Below are 20,069 nucleotides of genomic sequence, written 5' to 3'. Positions count from 1 at the left end.
AGCAGGAAGCGAAGATCCAGAACAATTTTGGTTCGTGGTAGTGGCAGTATGGGAAGCACATGGAGTGACGGATGAATATATCAAGAAGGCTACCTTAGTTAGCGCGTTGCAAGACTGAGCATTGACATGGTATATAAAGTACTCAAACGACAACCTGAATTCCCGAACAGCGGAGATCCAGACCAAATTAAAAAAAGATTTTAGCCGGCGAAAGCAGAAATGCAGTCGATTATAGGGTTCAAGGAAATTGCGATGATTCCTGGTGAAACTCCGTGGGATCTACATCAGAGATTGAAAAGTACAATCCGTGAGGCGAACATGACGTTGTCGGATGTGCAGCACTGCGCGTGGTTTGTGGCAACACTAACGCCACACCTAAAGACGGTGCTATCATAGCAGAAGATCTTAGCCCAAGCCGAAGCATTAGAGACAGCGATGAGGTTGTACGAAACTCCAATATAGGATCTAGGGTTGGGAGTTCAGCAAATCCACGCGCAAATACAAAATTTGTGTTTCGAAATGCAGAAGCTAAAACAAGAACAGGCACCTCGCCCAGGAGCCTGGGAGGAAGTATGGTGTATAAAGTGTAGAAGCCAGGGCCATGATAAAGATCACTGTCCAGTTTTTGCGAACTATGTGGCAACAGGGGGACCAACGCCGTTGCAACCTAAAGCACAAGCCAGGCCAAGCGTGGCACCTGCACTCTGGTGCGCAATATGCCAGGAGGGAGGAAATCATGCCACAGATAACTATCATCTATTACAGAATATGAGACAACCCCCCCCCCCCCTAGCGGCTATTTTGCAACTTTTGCAGATCGGTGGGCCATGAGGAACGAGACTGCCGAAGTTATCAATCATTGATGGACCAATCACCTGCCTACAGAATGTAGACTGAAGTACGAGGTCAGGATCCAACCCCGGAGATAGCGCGCGGTGGGTTCCAGGGACGTGGGCGAGGAAGGGGAGGAATGGGGCCAGGAAGCAGTCATGGGCAACTCATCTGTTACAACTACAGAGGACCAGGTCACTACGCATGGGACTGTACCAATCCGACCAGAATATTGTGCCATTACTGCAAACAATTCGATCATGAACTGATAGATTACCCCACACTGATAATGCAGATTCACGAGAAAAAGGCAGCACAACTTACGACGACACAAAACATCTAGATGATGAAGTCTGAGTCGTGCAAAGATGATCCCAACATAAATATGATGCTAAGAAGTGACATGGTCACAGGAGAATATAAGAGGCAACCAACCAAGAAGAACGCAGGAGTTCGTAAGGAGACAGGTCTGGAAGCTAGGGAGAGCTTCGTGGAGGTCTCTACCCCAGGTAGTAGGGATCAATCCGAGATAGAAAGGGATCCCTTGATTCTGACTACCTTTTTAGAGACATGCATGAAATTGCTTCATGACAATAGAGCGGTTAAGGTCTTGCAAGAATTGATAAACAGGTGCGCAGGGTCAAGTGAACCGTGCGTGATCCGAAAATTGGGAAAGCATGCATCGCGGACTGGGTGGGAAATGTGGTTAACAACGTAGATTGGTGACTATGAGATGGACCAAATCATTCTCGACTTGGGCTCAGATGAAAATGTACTACCCAAACACTCGTGGGAGCGCATGCGCAAGCCGACACTGCAATGGTATCCTATTCAATTGAGGATGGCGAATCAACATAAGATCTTGCCCATGGGAAGACTACAAGGGATTATGGTAGATGTAGAAGGCGCGAGCACCCGAATGGACTTCGAGGTAATCAAAATTATGGATGAAAGTAGCCCTTACCCTGCATTATTAGGAATAGACTGAGCCACTAACATGAATGGAGTTATTAATTTAAAGAAGAGGAAAATGATCTTTGAGAAGAAGTTGCTCCACGTAGTCACTCCGTTAGACCCATCTGAAGGACATCGTTACATTGAACCCGTGCACGATGAAGGAAGTGATGATGAATTAGATTGTATTTACAAAATCACTACATGACATCAAGTGGGGGACAATCCAATGGTGGGAGGAAGAATATCATGGGAACATGTAGACTCCTACTCCGAAGATTCATATGAAGAAGATGAGCGATCGAATAACCAGCTGAATGGGGTAACCATGTTAAACTGCAATATGGTAACTAAATCGTTGTTTTGCGTTAAAGTGCATGATTGTGAATTACCGATGTACGATGGGCTAACAGTAGTAGATTAATTCTTGATCAAATTTGAAGGCACAGTACCAAAGCGCCAGCGGTTTGATGAGTTGAAATGGGCACTGCGCGCGATGCCTGCGCATTGGTGGGGCACACATGAAGGGACCTTCTAAAATTAGGGCGTCTGTAGGTGCATGATGTAGATAAGATTTGGAAGGCTGGAACTACGCATAGCGGAGAAATAAGATGGACGTGATGATCCATGCATGCACCTGACCAGATGGGTCCAAGCTTATGGAAAGGAGCCTCAACAGGAGTGGGTACACTTATTTTATCATACCCTAGACGTCATCCCAAGGAATTGGTATACTAAAATAGAGCTCCGACATGGCACAGGCGAATGGGATATCTTGCGCGAAGGGTTTCTGTCAACTTTCCTCTTTGAGGATCAATGGATGGATACTGTAGACGACGCGTTGCAGGTGGTAAAAGCCACTATTTTCAAAATACCATTAGAACCAGAAGAAATTGTGCAGCCAAACTAGTCGCGACAGTTGAGCCAGGCTCTAAAATGTTACAATGTGCAGGTAGAAGATGATGAGGATGACCTTAGAAACATCAATATTCCAGAAACAGAGGGGAGTCATGAAGTACGTGGACCAGCAATCGACGATCCAGACATCACTGTGCCACTCAAAACGAAACAAGTAAACATTGGAACAGAAGAAGAGCCAAATTATGCAACGCTGGGAGACTATTGGGACGATGCCATGGTGGAAAAGGTGGTTGAGTTGCTTCAAGAATATCAAGATTTATTCGCCACAAAAATCACAGAGTTAAAATGGATCCTCGGTGACCAGGGAATGATGAAGATAACCTTGAAGCTAGATGTAAAGCCAGTTAAGCAGCGGCCTTACCGGTTGAATACAAAATAAAAAGGGAAGCTTCGCGAAGAGTTGGATAAGATGCTTGCAGCAGGAATAATTGATCCAATAGAAGAGTTCGACTGGGTAAGTCCTATGGTTTTCCAGGAGAAGAAACAAAAGGGTGAAATTTGCATTTGCGTCGATCTCAGAAATCTCAATGATGCATGTGTCAATGATCCCTTTCCGACGCCATTTACAAACGAGGTAATGGAGAATGTGGGAGGACAAGAAGCCTACTCCTTCACAGACGGGTTCTCGAGTTACCACCAGATCAAGATCACACCAGAAGACAGAAGTAAGACAACTTTCGCCACCAAATGGGGATGTTTTCAGTATATGGGGATGCCCTTTGGACTAAAGAACATGCCGGTGATATTCTCCCGTGTTGTGGTAGCTACATTCAAGGAATTTATACACAAGTTCTTAGAGGTATATCTTGATGATTGGACCATATTTGGGCTCGTTAGGAAACATACTGCGAGCTTACGACTAATGCTGGATACTTGCCGACGGCACCAGATTGCGCTAAATTTGAAAAAGTGTACTTTCCTCATCCCCTTCAGGAACCTGCTCGGCCATGTGGTTTGTACGCAAGGTCTAATGGTGGATCCGATAAATATCATTGTCATACTCAATCTACAAGCACCGCGAAGTGTCAAACAACTGTGCGCCACACTAGGACACACTGGTTACCATCGGAAGTTCATAAAAAGCTATGTGAAGATCATGGAACCAATGGAACAGTTGCTGAAGAAGGATGCTACTTATTTCTGGAATGAGGAATGCAACAAAAGTCTAGAAACGCTTAAGGAAAATATGGCATGAGCTCCTATATTGGTCTTTCCGAAATGGGACATCGAATTTCATGTGCACGTTGACGCGTCGTGTATTGCATTAGGGATGGTACTCACTCAAGAAGGAGCGGAAGGAATTGATCATCCAATCGTGTTCGCAAGTCGATGATTGTGAAAAGCTGAGAAGAAATACTCCACTACTGAGTGAGAAGGATTGGCGATGGTATACGTGCTCCAGAAATACTGCCACTATCTGCTTGGAGGGCACTTCAAGATGTATACTGACCACTCAGTGCTAAAATACGTAGTGAATAAGCCTGTGTTGGGGGGGCACATTTGTAGGTGGCTGTTATTATTTCAAGAATATGACTTCGAAGTCATTGTAAAGCCAGGACGTCTGAATGCAGGCCTAGACCACCTATCTCGAATTGAGAATGGTGAAGAGCCCACAAATTTGGAGGAAGAACTACTGGATGCACAGCTGTATGCAGTGTGCATCACGGATGGCCATTTTTAGGACATAATCCACTTCTTAACTACAGGAACCGCGCCGCAAGGATATTCCGTTCAACAGAAGAAATAATTGGTGATACACACCGCAGACTTTATTGTTATTGAAAGACACCTCTACAAAATGGGAAACGACGAAATATTACGCAGATATGTACCTGAATTTGAGCGAGGATAGATCTTGGCCAAAGCACTTGGAGGGGTTGTTGGAGGACATTATGCAGGTTGCGCCACAACACAGAAGATTCTTTGTGTAGGACTATGGTGGCCAACTCTACATCAAGACTCGAAAGCATACTGTCAGGCTTGCGGCATATGTCAACGAACTGGGAAACCATCACGAAGGGATGAAATGCCGCTCAATCCACAGACAACGCTGCAGCCATTCAAGAAGTGGGCAATCGACTTCGTGGGACCTACTTCACCTCAAGGGAAGATGGGTGTGTGCTATATCATCACCGCGATAGAATATTTGACCCAGTGGGCAGAAGCACAGTCGGTTAAGGACTGCACGGCTGCTACAATGGTGAAAGTTTTGTTCGAGAACGTGTTGACATGGTTTGGATGTCCCAAAATTTTAATGAGCGACTGGGGAATGAACTTTCTGAATGAAACGATCAGCACACTCACAAAGGACTTTTAGATATATCCGCAAGCGAATTGGACTATCGAAGTGTTCAACAAAATCTTGGAGACTACGTTGACCAAGGTATGTAACGCGCAGCGAAATGATTGGGACTTGCACATCCCTGTTGTGCTATGGGCTTACCGAACCACGTGCAAGAAGTTGACGGGCTAGATGCCTTTCCGGTTAGTCTATGGTAAGGAAGCCATTATGCCCATGGAATATATTGTACTCAGTTTGCGAATCACGGCAATAACAGGCATGGCTGACCGCTAGGCTTTGGAGGAACGGCTCGCGCAACTGGGGGAACTTGAGGAGGAAACGTTTTTGGTCGGATTCCATCAACAAGTACAAAAACAGTGAGAGAAAGTGTGGCACGATCACAATATCAAGGTGCGCACTTTCAAGGAGAATGATCTAGTATTACTATATGACAACAAGTTTGAGAAATTCCATGGCAAGCTCTGCATGCATTGGTTGGGTCCCTATGTAGTCAAAGATGTTACAGATTGAGGCGCAGTCCAACTTGCTAAGCTCAATGGAGACCCCTTCCTGGGAAGAGTAAATGGCAGTCGCCTGAAGCTCTACATGGGTGGGTCGACCGCTTAACTAACTAACCGAAGGACAGCCTCACTGCTCCAGCCAGTTGAAAGAGAGTGCAGGACGATAAAGCAGTTAGGGAGGAAGCTGCCGACCCCCAGGGTGCGCGTGGATATGGCCTGTCACAATGATCGCGGTTGCGCAGACAGGGATGTGTTGCTGCATTGATAAGTAGAGAGGTGACTGTTGCTATCACTATTCATGAAAAGATGTCTGAGTTATGGCAAAAGGGAGTGGGCAGCGGGCAATTAAGAGATAAGGTACGTGCCAGGACTAGAACAAATATAAATTTCGAAACAATTATAAATCACAGGGGGGCCTCTATAGAACAGGCTGCGCTTCTAAGAACCTTAAGCTGTTGTGTTTTCCCACTGCTATGTAACTCTTTGCTATCTATGCTCAAGCAGTAAGGCTGAGAGTTGTGATATGGCCAAAGATGCAGGGCTTTCTGAAGAATACGGTGTGGACAGCTACGGTCACGACCCAGAGTTCAACACTGACGAGGGGGAATGTGCTGGAAATTTGTAGACACAAAGCAGAACTAGTTCGGATGTCGTCACCTTACCCATGGGCTGGTCAGTGAACCATAAAGGATAGAGGAAAAGCTATAAATACGGAGCCAAATGGTGGAATTGCAGTTAACAAGTCATCTATGGTGTATCTTGAAGATTGGGATCTCGCGGACAACAGCAATGGTCTTGCAAAATTGCAGCACAAGCTACAGTAGACAGTGCGAAGAGAAGATACGAACTTCAAAATTGGCTACATTGGTATGAGGAGGTCCCATATGTGGCACCCCAGCTAGAGCTAAAATCCTATGAGGGGGTGTTTTGTGTTAACCGAGCAGAGCAGAATGAGCAGTATTGGTTGCGAGAATTGGTAGAAACAACGAAGCAAGAGCTGGAAGAAGCGTTGCAGGAGACGAAGAAGGAGCAGTAGCATGAAAGACGTCACTCACGGGAAGGTGAACCACGAAGCCTAGGCATTGCGTATCGCTACACCGACGAGTGACTCAAGACGAGTCACAATGATTGTGTTGGGGGCTTGCTGGGTAGCGGAGGTCCCGTGTAACAGTTTTGGGGCTTAGAGCCTATAAATTAGGATAAAAATATGGTAAAGACTCCGAAATATGTGGAGCGCGAAATGTAATAGATTGAGTCAAGGGGTTGTCCGCCCAAGAAATAATATATAATAATTACAAGAAAGTCGGCTTTCCCATGGTCCGCGGACCATGAGAATCTATAAATACAGTGAGGCTCTATGGGTAGAAGGCAGTTTTTCTTGGTATGTACTTTGATCTGAAAGGAAATGGGCTTTTGAGAAGAGAAGCCTTGAAGCATTGGTAAGTCCGAGTCAAGGGTGTTGGTAGGTAGATAGAGGCTCTGCAGCTATGTGCACAGAGGCCTAGTAGGGTCCGCAGCTGTGTGCGCGGACCCCTGCAGCTGAGTGCGCAGGGCGGATATGGATGTATTGGTGAAAGAATTGAATAAAGATAAGTTGATTCTAAAATTCTGTGCTTAATCTGAATTATTGCGGATCTGGCTAAATTGTGGTTAATATAACTATTTGATCTATGCACGTATGATTCTGGTATGAGTTTATGCAAATCTGTATCTTTCCCAAGTGTGCGAACTGGTTATTCCTATTAAATGCTTGCTTAAAGACTGTTACAAGTAGATCTGATCTATAATAACTCATTAAGTAATTAGTATTGAGGAATAGCCCTGTTTCGGATCTACGCGGAAGCAGAGCAGCGTGAAGCCACAGAACGGTGCACGAAACCTCCAGACCACATCAAGACATCCCAAGGGTGGAAACTTGGTTCCAGCACCCTCCCCTGCTACCTTGGGTGAGACCTCAGTCTGCGCTCCACGGGCTATTTCCAAAAGGGCCGGTAGCCGCGAGATTTGTTTGGCTAATTAACTCTTCCGAACTTGGGTCAGGCCCATATAAGCCAACGAGTCATTAGCCTCTGAAATCTCCAAATTAAAGGTTGAGCAGCACCCTGGGAAAGGAATAGTTCCTAATACCTTTGCTCCTAGAAACCCAAATCTATATAGAAGAGCTAATAAGAAGTTGCAGATTCTGCAAAGAAGCAAAGATGCAAATGAAGACCAAAGGGTAAAGACGCATTTCCAGAATGTAGTCATGGAAAAAGAGTAGTTTTAAGAAGATGATGAGATCCATTGCCTAGAAGACAAAGGCAGTGCCTCCTTTTTTACCTCAGCTGCCTATGAAAATTCATTATTCAATGACCAGATTAGCCAAGAGTGGGATGGTGGAGCTATTCTGCAGACTATTGATCAAAACAGATATAATCTGAGGTCAAAGATGAATAATGCTAAGGAAACTCCTGTTCAGAGAGTTTTTGTCCCTGCAATACAACAAGCTAATAAGCAGAAATGACCGGCAGTTGATCCTATCATCTTCAAAGCTCCAGCTCATGAGGTAAGAGGCCTTGACAAGTCTCCTTCTCCTTTCAGTTTTGAATCAGAAATTTAGAAGCTAAGAATACCTATACCTCTGATTGAACTAGTGAAAAAAGAGTCCTTCAAAAGATCTATCCTCAAGGCCCTTGAGCCTAAAGCCATCCAATCCTCCACTGACTATGCAAATCTGCAAGACAACAAACCAATTGTCGTTCTTAGCCCAATGATTGAAAATTGTGATGATAGCTCCCCATCATTCTATGTCTCTTTGACTATTCATGACAAAATCCTTCACAACTGCCTTCTGGATAAAGGAGTCAACCATAATCTAATGCCCAAGGCTGTCATGGATGAGTTGGGTCTTGACATTACCAAGTCTTATCATGACCTGTTTTCTTTTGACTCTAGAAAAGTGAAATGTTTGGGTTTAATCGAGGACCTAGCCATCACCTTGTCTCAGCTACCCATGAAGAGCATGATGATGGATATTGTGGTAGCAGATGTACCCCCCAAGTTTGGCATGTTGATTTCCAGAGGTTTGATTAAGAGATTAGGTGGGACATTACAGAATCATCTATCCTATGCTACTATCCTAGTTTTTGGAGGTGAGAGTAAGAGATTATACAGAGAAGCTCAGTTGGATTATATCATCAGTGATGAAAGGAATCCCACTAATCATCCCATCTATGCTGTCGACACTGATTTTGGAGCCTGTATTCCTCATATTGAAGAATCCCAGTTGGCCTCCATGCAACTTAGGAAACCATTTTTCTAGATCATAGAGGAAGAAGGCCGACAAATTTGGGACATGTTCTTTGATGGAGCTTGCTCCAAGGAAGCTGCAGGGGCAGGTGTAGTCCTTGTGTCCCGCACACAAGAATGCATTCATTCATCCTTCAAGTTAAATTTCCAGGTCACAAATAACGTAGCAGGGTACGAAGCCTTGATATTGGGCTTAAACACTGCTAAAGAAATGGGCATCAAAGGTCTGAAGGTGTTTGGAGATGTAGACCTTATCATTCAGCAGGTGAACAAAACTTTCCAAGCAAAGCATCCAAGGCTAAAAGCATATAGAGATGAGGTATGGAAGCTCAAGGACTCTTTTAATATTTTCAGCATTTCTTACATCCCGAGAATGAAGAACTAGCGTGTTGATTCCCTTGCTGTGTCTACTAGCACGTTTATTCCTCCTTTGCCTCCTAAATTGACTTATGAAGTTCAGGTGAAATATAGACCATCTCTTCCTGACAATGTCAAATACTAAAAAGTTTTTGAAGATGATGATGAAATTAATAGGTTTTTACAAGTCATTGATGAATTTTCTGAAATGCACATTGACCAACAAAATGAAACCATTGAAGAATACAACCAGTCCAAGCTAAAGGACGAAATTGGTCAGAATAACATTGTTTAGCTGCCTAGTAACCATATACCCAAAGGATTGGTGCCTCTAGAGAAGTTGTTTGATCATAATGATGTACCTTATAAGCTTGCCAAAAAGGAAAATGAGTCTGTTGTTCATAGACATAATGTAGGGAGTCCAGCCCATCCAAAGTACATAAATTTGTCCACTCACTTGTCTGCTACCCAAAGTTCTGAGTACTGCACCCTGATGAAACAATTTGTTGATATTTTTTCTTTGGAGTACAGCGATCTTAAGACCTATGACACAAACATCATTCAGCATAAGATTCCACTGGAAAAGAACACCATGCCTTTTAAGCATAAATTAAGACCTATCAGCCCTCTCTTATTGCCTTTGATTGAAAAGGAAATCAAGAAGCTGCTAAATGCCAAGATCATAGTTCCCCTAAGGTATTCAAAGTGGATAGCGAACCTTCTGGTAGTAAGAAAGAAGAATGGAGAAATCAGGATTTGTGTTGACTTTAGGAATCTGAACAAATGCTCTAAAAAATACAACTACCCCCTGCCTATGATGGAACACTTGCTGCAAAAAGTTTCAAGGGCTAGGGTCATGTCTTGCTTAGATGGATTTTCAGGTTACAATCAGATTGTTGTACAACCAAAATATTAGGAAAAGACCACCTTCACTACTCCTTGGGGCACTTTCATGTACTCCAAGATGCCTTTTGGACTAATGAATGCTGGGGCTACTTTTCAGAGGGCCATGGACATAGCTTTTGTGGGAGAGAAGGAAAAGTTTGTTCTTATTTACCTTGATGACATAATAGTCTTTTCCAGTGGTCACAAGGACCATTTGCAGCATTTGCAGAAGGTGTTTCTAAAGTGCAAATGTTTTGGAATTTCTATGAACCCAAAGAAGTCAGAGTTTTCTCTAGAAGAAGGCAAACTGCTGGGACATATTGTTTCTGCTGAAGGTGTGAACATCGATCCAGCAAGAGTTCAAGCAATTCAGACATTGTCCATCCCAAGGTCAAAAAGGGACATTCAATATTTCCTGGGCAAGATTAACTTTGTCAGGAGGTTTATTCCAAACTTTGCAGAGCTAGTGAAGCACATCACTTCCATGCTGAAGAAAGGATCAGAAATAAAATGGACAGATGGTGCAAGAAGCTCTTTTGAAGCCATCAAACAAGCTATCCTAGAAGCTCCCACTCTAATCTGTCCAGATTACACCAAGGAGTTTTATATCTTCTCTTTTGCCTCTTATGATACACTTGCAACAGTTCTAATGCAGAAAAATGATGACGGTGTAGAGCACCCTGTGGCCTTTTTCAGAAAAACTCTGAGGGATGCTGAACTAAGGTATGACCTTATTGAAAAACAAGCTTATGCTCTCATAAAATCATTAAAGGAATTCAAAAATTATATTCTGCATTCCAAAGTGGTTGCATATTTACCTTCAGCCTTAGTAAAAGATGTCCTAACTCAGCCAGATATTGATGGAAAGAGAGCTAAATGGATTGAAAAATTCATAGAGTTCAACATAGAGGTGAAGCCCGCCAAGCTTGTCAAAGGCCAGGGCTTGGCTAAGCTTATGGCTGAGGAAAATTGTAGTTTGTTAGACATCAATTGCATGGGTTCAAATTCAGGGGGTGAGCGAATAGAGGAAGCAGCAAAAGAGTGAGAGCAAAATCAGTCTTTGGCTGAAAATTTAGCCACCTGTGAATGGTATTCCATTGTAGTTCATTTTCTGCAGAAGCTAGAAGTCCCTCCAAGGCTTAGCTTGAGTCAAGCCCATGCCATTAAGCTTAGATTAGCCAAATTATGCATTAATAAAAACCTGCTTTATTGGAAAGACCCATCAGAGATCCTCTTGAGATGTATAGACAAAGGAAAATCTGTGGAAGTCACACACCACTTCCATTCTAACATCTGTGGAGGGCATCATTATTGGAAAACCACGGCCCACAAGATCCTGAGAGTTGGGTATTATTGGCCTACTTTGTTCTCTAATGTGTTTTATTTAGTGAAATCTTTTGACAAATGTCAAAGGTTTGCAGGAAGACAACAACTAAAATCTCTGCCTTTGAAGCCAGTACACGTTAATGGTCCCTTCTAGTAGTGGGGCTTAGACTTCATAGGTGATATCAATCCACATTCCAGTGGCCATCACAAATGGATCTTGGTAGCCACTGATAATTTCACCAAATGGATTGAGGTCATACCCACTAAAAAGGCTAATCATCAGGTTATCATAAAGTTCTTGAATGAGAATATTTTCACTAGATTTAGTTGCCCAACCAAACTAGTCACTGATAATGCATCAGCTTTCAGGGCAGAAGAATTGGTGGACATGTGTGAATCCATGGGCATTCAATTGGTGCATTCTACCTCGTATTATCCTCAAGGCAATGGCCTGGTAGAATCATCTAACAAAAGTCCTCTAAGGATAATAAAAAAACTGTAGGAGGACAACAAAAAGAATTCAGATTCCAAGTTTAAGTTTGCACTATGGGCTGATAGAGTTACCGACAAGAAGTCCATAGGAAATTCTCCATTTAAGCTAGTTTATGGCGCTGATGTTGTTTTTCCTATCCAGTTGATTCTCCCTGTGGCCAAATTCTTGCAAGAAGAATAGGATGAAGAGAATGACATGGCGAAGAGAATGAGTAACTTGGTTGAATTACAATAGATCAGAGAACAACTAGTTGAGAAGTCAAGAATTCATCAAAATAAGATCAAAGAAACCTTTGATAGAAAGGAAAAAATGGACAGTTTTCAAGTTGGTGACCGGGTTCTCAAATGGGATGCATTGAAGGAAAAGAATGGAAACAATGGTAAATTTGATGCCTTATGGACAGGACCATTTGTCATTTCTCAAGATCAGATGAACAATACTTTAATTCTACATAATTTGGAGGGGGAAGGTGTCTTCAATGGCCCAGTCAATGAGCGTTTTTAAAACTTTACTTCATATGAGGCTTTAAGGCCTTAATATTGTAATAGGTTTTTCAGTTTTTGTTTTTATGCAAATAAACTCCATGCCCAATGGAACACTAGGACACAAGTTTGTTTGGTTGTTACTGGAAAGGAAGTGGTCTGCAGTTCTTGAAACCTCACAGGGAGGTTTTCATCCCTAGAAGGAGCCAGTGTTAGCCCTGAGGTGCAGCGCTGCTATTTTGAAGGCTAAAGGAAGGGAATGTTCTATTTTTCTGTCGTGGAAAGGTTCCCACATGGTCCATCACCCCACTTTACTCACTTTTCCACTCCCATTCACATCCATTCATGTCCTAACTTGACCCTTGCATCATAACGAAACCCACTTTTGCCTTGGTGTTACAGGGAAAAGTGTCTACTCAGAACTGCTTATCCCACTAAGGTGTGATAGCTGCCTTAGAAACAAACAAAGTAAAGCTACTTTCGTTTTTCCTTTATGAAGTATAGATAGAGAAGAACAAAGAAGACCAACCTCTATCTTGCGCTAATCTCCTGGTTTGATTCCTCTCTTTCTTGATAGTATTTCGCTACTTGTTCCCTTGCACGCCCAGCTTCACAGAGTACCTGTAAGATCACAGTAGCATAGAACTATACAAGAACATAGATCTATAATCATAAACAATCTAGGATCATATGTAAATTGACCATACAAATGCAGCAAACATAAATGACACAAGAGTATGGAGGAAACCTTGAATAGCTTTTACTGATAAACAAGAAACAGCCAAGGGGAGTTACAACCAGTTGTTCTGACCCAGCATCATCCTCTCAGCAAGGAAGCCCCTCTTCACCTCATACAAAGCTTATATCACCCAAAAATCTGATGTTTTTCTCAAGAAACCAACAGCAATTCCTTACAATATGCAAAATTCCAGCCTCTGGATCTCTGGGATGAGGGATCCATATATAGATATCTGTAAGGGAGATGAGTCAGCTTGTGATTTGATTAGTGTCTTCCCGCTGATAGTTCTTGCTTCCACTTGGATATTGATGATCTCTTACTCATCCTTAGTCGAATTCAGAGAGGCAAGTGTCACAGGAGAAGTTTCTGGAAGCTTCCATTGCCTCTCCACCTCGCGGAATGACACTGCCATTTGTCATTTCTCACCCATCACACCCCATAGAAGGGATTTTTGAAATGCAACACACCCACACAGTGTATTTAGGTGAGATGCAACGCACTTGGCCTGTGGAGTAGCTAAAATGATCCTTTTTTGACCAATTCTGAGCAGTTTTTTCATGGAGAACTTTTGGGAGAAGCTGTAATCAGATGACCTTGTTCCTTTAGGGGTTAGAACAACACTTTTATGGACTTAGGAGCCCTTGGTTTATGGACATTTCATGCTTGGGGTTGTAGTGCCAAAAAATGTCTATAACAGTTGCCCCCTAAGGCATGAGGTCGTTAATCTTTTGATGTCGGGCGAAATGCTTTATTATGAGGATCCGAAGTTCTTTCAAGCTGGGAGGAGACCTGTAATAAGATATAATACAATACATTATCTTCATAATATTTTCATGATCTAGCTGAGGCGGGCATTCCCATGCTCAGCTTTATAAATTCATTTCCATGTACATAGGACAGACAATCGTCTGAGTGTAGAATGATGATTCTGGTAGAGCCATCATCCCTTTGATTGGATGATTATCTGTGCGGCAATGATGTACATTTAATGTCTTTATTTCCCTGAATATATATCGCAGCCCGGATGGATGAAACTAGATCTAGGGTCTTCAATCTCGTTCGATCTTCACTCGAAGTACGAGTCTATCCATGTGAGGGATGTTCTGGAGTTGAACATGGAAAGACATCGCTTGATTACCAGCCAATGATATAAGCTGTTAACAAGCACGAGAGGAATCACCGATAATGATAATGACCCTCAAGGTACTGCAGTAAAATTCACGTGGTGTGAATAAAGGACTTGGAGTCGAACACCACGCAAAATCTTTCAGTCGAAGGTCATTGATGTAAACCTGTCGCCGGAAGTGAGAAACTTGCCATTAAGGCATGCAAGCTTCAAAGTACTGAATGGGGTGTTCCTAGATCAACTTCTTGGATAATGAGCTGATGTCAACAAGAAGCGATCCATCACAAGAGGGCCTTAATGAATCCCACATCAATGACACGGAACAGAGCAAATTATTTTAATGGAGGTGAAAACGATCTGGTGATATAAGGTTCAGGGTGGCGGTCTGAAAGAATGGAGTATAAATGTATTGTAGTGGGTGAGACACAGGTGAATTCTCTGAATGACTTCTCTTGAACATATCGGCGACACTGACGTGATGGATTGGTAGCATTAACCCCAAATGTGGATGGTATGATGGGACCATGGTGATGTGACCGGTGAATGAAACAACCCAACCCGACTTGGATGCGGAGTGAAAGTGTCATGTTCAAGAGCGACTTGCTAGCAACAAAGTTTCTTCAAGTTTTGTTCCCAATTTTTTCCCCAGCCATTGCTGACCAGTACCTCTTTATTTTTATCAAGCTTGAGGAGGATAACATATGCTTGTTCTATAATTTTCCCTTCGGGCAAACCCATCGCTATGTTTTAATGAGCCTATCGATAGTGAAACTCGTCCTCGTCTATAGACAAGTTTGTCGCTATTAAAATTTAACGAGTTTAACGACAAAGATAACTCGGTCCTTTTCAATTTTAGAGAGTCTGAAAAGGAACGTAAAGGAAACTCCAAAATTCCTTTTTCGTCATCTAATCCCTTAAGTCCGAAAAATTATAAAACAATACAGAAGGGATGAATTTTCGATACTTTTAACGAGCCGAACAAAACAAGCGCTCGATCTTTTTGTGTAATAATCCCTCAGGTCCAAAAAGATTAAAATTTAGAGGAGGGATAGCACTTCCAGTCCCTTTAATGAGCTGGAGAGGCCAATGGCTCGGCAATCTTTTCATATTTTACGAGTCATTTGAAAAGAGCTTAAAGGAGACTCGTCTTTTGAGGAACAAGTGATAAAATTGGGTAGCAATTGATTCCAGGTAAGTTTTGGAATTTTCCAATCACGACAGTGCTACAAGGGTGGCTAACATGATCACTCTTCGCAGTTGTTCCTCAAAATGGGTAAACAATCAAATGGAGGTGAATGATCGGCCAATGCAAAAGTGGAGGTGATGGTGCAAACACGACCAAGGCTTTAAAGGCTGGAGTATTACATTCACGATGGTTATTTACCGAAAATTGGTTCATTTTTTAATGAGCTTAACCTCTGGAGGAACATGTGCTCATTGCTTATGTTTATTTTTTAACGAGCATGAAGTCCGCGCGAAAACTGCTCGATTAATCCAGTCGTATAATAAGAATGTCTCATATATAAAAACGGAAAATTTTAGAGTTTTCCCCCACATCCTTTCTTTATGCAAGTTAGGAAACGACCAATCCTACGAGTTTAAAGGGTTAGAGGACCTACAAATTTAAAAAAATAAATAGTCGCTCTTCGCTTGCATGCCAAAAGGTTTGCATGCCCCCAGGTATAAAACAGAGTTTCAAGGTCAGCCTTCAAATCACCGACAAAACATTTGTTTTATCAGGAAAGGTATACCTCTTACAGGTTACCAAAGATTGTTCTATTCACAGCGTAAACAAAACACTTCTTCGGTGATGTTTATTGAAATAAACAAAGGTGAGTGACAATGCCTGCCAACCCACATAACTTTGACAAGAGAATCTTATTCCAGTCCAACTCCCTCTTCCAATCCAGGAAGGGAGTACGAAGGTCATATACTCCCGCAGAAACCTACCCTATACCCGAAGTTTTCCTGCCGAAGAAATCCAAGGTGCATGCCCCCTGGGTTTCAGTCATGTCCCCCGAATTACTCGCGCTCATCGGGCGGACGGACTGGGGATTGAGACAAGTGAAAAGACCATTCAGGGATGGTATATGACTATTTGCTCTTTGTGATCTGGGAAATGAAAGTTGGTCCACGAGCTTGACCACTCTTCCTTCGTGCGGAAAACACATTACTCTAAAGAGTGAGGATACAATCGCTCCCATGCAATAAATATAGTCTCCATTACGTTCATTTGAACGGTTTTCCCCCTTAATGTTATGGGCACATTGGGAAGGATCCCTAACGGTCGACTGGCTCCTTTGTCAAAGCCTGTTATATTTCTCATCTCAGGCAAAAGCGATGGCGAACCAAGCGCTTTCCAAGCAGTTGAGGAAAGGATACTCATAGAAGCCCCTTCATCTATGATGGTACCGGCCATAACCATTCTATATATTTGAAAAATGATTCGGAATGGTATACTAGCTGGCAAACGGGGTCTGCCTAGTTGATTCCAATCAAAGGAGACAACTAGGTTGCTTGGAGGTGGGACCGAATAGACGGCCAGGTACGAATTTGACGAACTTCCTTCCTACGGTAAAGGAATGGGTAAATTGCCCCCATGTTCATCGGAGTCTGTGCTTACGAAAAGAATTTGGACGGTGTCATCCTTGTTCTCTTCGGTGACTGTATCATCTGAAGATGGAACCTCTGAAGGCAAGACCGAGTCAACTGCCACCTCGACCTTTTGACTTTCGTCTGGTATGGGTTCAGATGATTTTTCTTCAATGATAGATGCTTCAGCCGACCACCTGAGCGGGCCAGCCGGATTTTCAACTAGTGATGGACTCGGCAAGAGTTTTTTATATCCAGGAGGAAGTCGTAATGGTGAAACTGGACGATCGTCCAAAACTCTTTTAGCCTCGTCTAAGAAGGGACAACGGTGGATGGCATGATCGCCTTCGCACAGTTTACAAGGAAATCTATATTTTCCTTTTTGTCCTGGAGCTTCACTTTCACTAGTCGACGGTGTGTTTTCAACATGATCATCAGAGGTTGACGACACCGGGTTGTGCAAACGAGGAGACTAGTCCCTTAAGATCCGAGGGATGCAAGGACTATCTCTATGATAGTGGTCTCCTTTGCAAATGACACATGGCGATTTAGGCCTGGTCGATGCAGTGTGTGGATTTTCGCTAGACGACGCTTGGTTGCCCCGTTTCGCTTTTGGCTCCTTCTTCTTCTTTTCTTTCTTCTTCTTTTCCTTCTTCTTCTCAGGTACTTGACTTTTGGCTTTACCAGCCCCATCAAGCGAAGAGGAAGGAGGAGAGGAAGAATTGAAGGAAGTAGAAGGTCGGTGGGTAACTCTGGACTCGTCTAGTTGCTGACTTGATTGTTCAGGAATTGCGGTGTTCTAAACGACAGAGGTTGAGAAGAGCCATATAGGCAAGCCGATTTTTAGTCCTGGAAGTGACAATGTGGCCATATGGGGTGCACCAACATGTCCCCAAGAGGAGAAGGGACTAGGATTTCCTTCAAGGGGAATTCCTTGGTTGGTGGATTCCATTTTCTCAACCCAAGATCAACGTAGGAAAGGGTGATGAATATTCCGTTTAAAATAAATTTTAGATGCTTTGACACAACTTGTTTTTTCAATTTTTAAGAGTCAAGAAAAAACAAAAGATGACTCTAGTCGCCTTCGATTTTTAATGAGCCTGAAGTGACAAGTGCTCAGATGGACCTTTTCTGTTAAAGAGTCTGAAAAGGAATGAAAGGGACTGCTCTGGAAATCTAAGTAGAGGGATTACCAAACCAATTGCAAAATTGCAGAATACTTTTTACGGTACGGCAGTCAATCTTCCCGAATGCTGTGTTCAGTGCATTGCGATCGATAGGGCGGCAGACACGGCTTCCTATGGATAAAGGATTAAGCCTATTGTGGTCTCCCAAAATATACTCGACGGTACGTGGGAGCACAAGTCCGTACTGGCACTTATCGTCTCAAAGTGGAGGAATCACCCAACCATCAGTGAGAACAACAGTTACCAGGCTTTACGATGCCGGAATACATCTCTAGCCTAGACTTCTAAATGTTGTGCGTTAGGTTCCAAAGCGTTGTTAGATTCATTGAATTTATTTTATAGTTGATCTTGTTTATGAAGTTTGCCTTTCAGGTTCACCACGAGATGTAGATGTAATTCCTAAAATGCAATCTAAGATGATAAACAATCTTTTTATCTTCTTTGTGCAATGAAAATCTTAGCTACTAAGGAAAGAAAGACAGAATCCTTTCACAAAGAGCAAAGAGCACACTCTAAATGCACTTTCCTAAATCAAACCAATCAGACTATCTAAATGCAAATGCACATGCATGTATTTGTTTTCAACTTTCTTAGTATATGAATGATAAGAAGAAAGTTGATGCACAAATCTGAATTTCTTTTCAAGCGACAATTATCAACAAGTTTCTTTTCGAAATAAAAAATGGAGACGATCACAACACCTTACGATTTTGAAATGAATACTTGTTTTCGACACTAGAAAAATTACAAATTCAGACCAAAAACAATAGTAACAGGATAATCAACTATCTACAACAATCAAATCAAAGGACGACAGTGCGATTATGTTACTTTTTGCAAAGGAGAACTGAAAATGACTCAATGAACACACAAAAACATTTACAGTTCTTTTGCACAAAGGAGGCGGAATAACAGCAAGGAAAAGGGGTTTCAAACAGAGATATATTGATCACAGGCAGCAAAATTCATGAATAGAACTAGAAAGAATGAATCACAGAAACCAAAACTGCACAATGCCTAGTCTGATCAGCGCACCTGTAACACAGGGAATTTGAAATGCAGCGCACCTACTACACTCGAGAAGTGCGTTGAATTTCAGATTCTCAGAACAGTACCTACGCTGGGCCAGAGACAAGACTTTGCTTGGGTTCCGGGTCACAGTTTGTAATTCATTTCATGGGTTTTAGCCGAGCAAATGGTAATCAGTAATGCAACAATCAGGGATAGATCTAAGGAGGATTAAGAGCTACCACAAGGGGCAATCAGAGAGTTTGTGAATCAGTTGTTTAAATCATAAATAGATCCCATAGATTGACTGAAGCGGCATTTATCTAATTTGCATTTGCATAGCAAATGCAGTTCGAAAGCTACCTGGCATGACTTCCGACTCCGTCTGTAAGTTTATGAAATAGACAACAAGGAAGATAAACAAACAAACTAATTCATCCCCAGTGGAGTCGCCATTTTGTTACAGGGAAAAGTGTCTACTTAGAACTGCTTATCCCACTAAGGTGTGATAGCTGCCTTAGAAACAAACAAAGTAAAGCTACTTTCGTTTTTCCTTTATGAAGTATAGATAGAGAAGAACAAAGAAGACCAACCTCTGTCTTGCGCTAATCTCCTGGTTTGATTCCTCTCTTTCTTGATAGTCTTTCGCTACTTGTTCCCTTGAACGCCCAACTTCACAAAGTACCTATAAGATCACAGTAGCATAGCACTATACAAGAACATAGATCTATAATCATAAACAATCTAGGATCAGATGTAAATTGACCATACAAATGCAGCAAACATAAATGACACAAGAGTATGGAGGAAAACTTGAATAGCTTTTACTGATAAACAAGAAACAACCAAGGGGAGTTACAACCAGTTGTTCTGACCCAGCATCATCCGCTCAGCAAGGAAGCCCCTCTTCACCTCGTACAAAGCTTAGATCACCCAAAAATCTGATGTTTGTCTCAAGAAACCAACAACAATTCCTTACAATATGAAAAATCCGGCCTCTGGATCTCTGGGATGAGGGATCCATATATAGATATCTGTAAGGGAGATGAGTCAGCTTGTGATTTGATTAGTGTCTTCC

The sequence above is a fragment of the Pinus tabuliformis genome, chromosome 8, assembly GCF_031772625.1.
Source record: "Pinus tabuliformis cultivar Carrire ecotype Pingquan chromosome 8, CPIR1, whole genome shotgun sequence".
Lineage (NCBI taxonomy): Eukaryota > Viridiplantae > Streptophyta > Pinopsida > Pinales > Pinaceae > Pinus > Pinus tabuliformis.
Note: the sequence above shows the minus strand (reverse complement) of the source record.